Raw genomic sequence first — 2652 nt, 5'->3', positions numbered from 1 at the left:
CCTCCCCTTTTCCGTAGCCCCCGTTTAAAGTTTTGTTTGGGCTCCTGTTCAGCGGGGATGCGCGTGCGCGTGGCAAACATGACACGCCCGTGTTCCCCTGGACCAGACCTTTCTAACGCCACCTGAGTTAAGGTGCTACGACGTCCCCAAGTGGGGATGCCTCTAAATGAAGCCAATTTCTCCTATTTGAATGCACTCTCCCAGCCCAGAGAGGCATGTGCCTTAAAATTCAACAGTTATTCACCCGAACGTGGGATTTTGTTGAGGACGGTTTCTAAATTCAAGTTGGAACAGGGGCACCGACGTGAGTGGTGTTTGTCCCCGAAAAAGCTCTCCCCTTTTCCGTAGCCCCGTTTAAAAGTTTTGTTTGGGCTCCTGTTTAGCGGGGATGCGCGTGCGCGTGGCAACCTTGACACGCCCGTGTTCCCCTGGACCAGACCTTTCCAACGCCACCCGAGTCAAGGTGCTACGACGTCCCTAAGTGGGGATGCCTGTAGATGAGCACATTTTCCCAGCTTTGAATGTAAGTTTCCAGCATCATTGAAAATGTGGCCTCAAACGTGCAGTTTTGCGCCCGAACGTGGATTTTGTTGAGGACGGTTTCTAAATTCAAGTTAGCATAAGGGGCACACGTGTGAGTTGTTATTTTCCCAGGATTGATGGTTTCCAATTCGGTAGCTCCGTTTAAAGTTTTGTTTTGGCCCCTGTTTAAGCGGGGATGCGCGTGCGCGTGGCAAACTTGACACGCCCGTGTTCCCCTGGACCAGACCTTTCCAACGCCACCCGAGTCAAGGTGCTACGACGTCCCTAAGTGGGGATGCCTGTAGATGAGCACATTTTCCCAGCTTTGAATGTAAGTTTCCAGCATCATTGAAATGTGGCCTCAAACGTGCAGTTTTGCGCCCGAACGTGGGATTTTGTTGAGGACGGTTTCTAAATTCAAGTTAGCATAAGGGGCACACGTGTGAGTTGTTATTTTCCCAGGATTGATGGTTTCCAATTCGGTAGCTCCGTTTAAAGTTTTGTTTTGGCCCCTGTTTAGCGGGGATGCGCGTGCGCGTGGCAAACTTGACACGCCCGTGTTCCCCTGGACCAGACCTTTCCAACGCCACCCGAGTTAAGGTGCTACGACGTCCCTAAGTGGAGATGCCTCTAAATGAAGCCAATTTCTCCTATTTGAATGCACTCTCCCAGCCCAGAGAGGCATGTGCCTTAAAATTCACAGTTATTCACCCGAACGTGGGATTTTTGTTGAGGACGGTTTCTAAATTCAAGTTAGAATAAGGGGCACACGTGTGAGTTGTTATTTTCCCAGGATTGATGATTTCCAATTCGGTAGCTCCGTTTAAAGTTTTGTTTCGCTTCCCGTTTTCGTTGCGTAGCTCTGATTTGGCTGGGATAGTTTTATACACTGCTTTAGAGTAAGACACATACGTGCGAGTTGTTTTCACATTGGAATTGACGATAGCCATTTCGGTGTTGACGTTTAACGTTTTCTTTCGCTTCCCGTTTCCGTTTTATCCAACCGATTTCGCTGGGGACAGTTTTGTTATTTAAGTTGGAGTGAGACGCAGCGACGTGCGTTGAAATTTCCGCCCTATCTGCGACGGTTCACGGTTGTAGCTCCGATTGAAGTTTTCTTTTGCTTCCCGTTTCGCGCACGCGCACGTGCGCGTTATTAGTCCCGTTTTCCGTGTGCCCCCGGTTAATACCTTTCGAATGAGCCTATTTTGATCAAAATCCGTTGGGCGGAACCGAAAATGAGCTCGAAAAACGGTTTTCCCAGCTTCGCAGTGCATTTCCCAGCTTCTGACTTACAAGCGTAACATTGTCGCGGCCCCCAGTCCACCAGACAGCTACCATAGAGTATATAAGTCATCCTGGGAAAATGAATGGAAGTCAATGGCAGTATGACTTTACAGTGGTTTTGCCCATACTACACATATGGTGTATACACGGACCATGCACCATATGTGTCTCCCGCACACGGGTGAAAATGTATCCGCCTGAGAGGCACTCGGGGCGGGCACCCGATGGGGCATGAGACCCCCCCACCCCTGGTGGTCAAAAAAAAGTTAAAGTTTTTTTTTTCCTTTCCTCCAGGCGCCTACTTGGCTCTGGGGCGCCCAGAATCATGCCCCCGACCCCGGCACTACCCGGGGGGCCGATGGGGGCCCTTTTTTTGAAATTTTTTTTTTCTCCATATTTGAAGCCCCGGCACAGGCTAGACCCATACCCCGACCCCGGGCACCCGCGAGCGGCCGGTAGGTGGCGTGTTTTGGGTCATTTTTTTTTTCTTGGCCGTTTTGAAGCCCAGCGAGCCCCTGAGCCATACCCCGACCACGGCACTTCCCGGGCGGCCCCCCGTATACCGAAACGGCCGGTTGGGGGCGCTTTTTTGAATTTTTTTTTTTTTCCCATATTTGAAGCCCCGGCACAGGCTAGACCCATACCCCGACCCCGGCACCCGCGAGCGGCCGGTAGGCGGCGCGTTTTGGGTCTTTTTTTATTTTTTTTGCCCGTTTTGAAGCTCCAGCAAGGGCCTGATCCATGCCACACACGCAGACCATCGTGACACTGTCACCCACCTGACCGAATGGCGTTCTCGACCCCCACGATAGTTGGGCCCCCACCATACAGGTGGACGGTTTC

Source organism: Osmerus mordax, unplaced genomic scaffold (genome assembly GCF_038355195.1).
Source record: "Osmerus mordax isolate fOsmMor3 unplaced genomic scaffold, fOsmMor3.pri Scaffold_87, whole genome shotgun sequence".
Lineage (NCBI taxonomy): Eukaryota > Metazoa > Chordata > Actinopteri > Osmeriformes > Osmeridae > Osmerus > Osmerus mordax.
Note: the sequence above shows the minus strand (reverse complement) of the source record.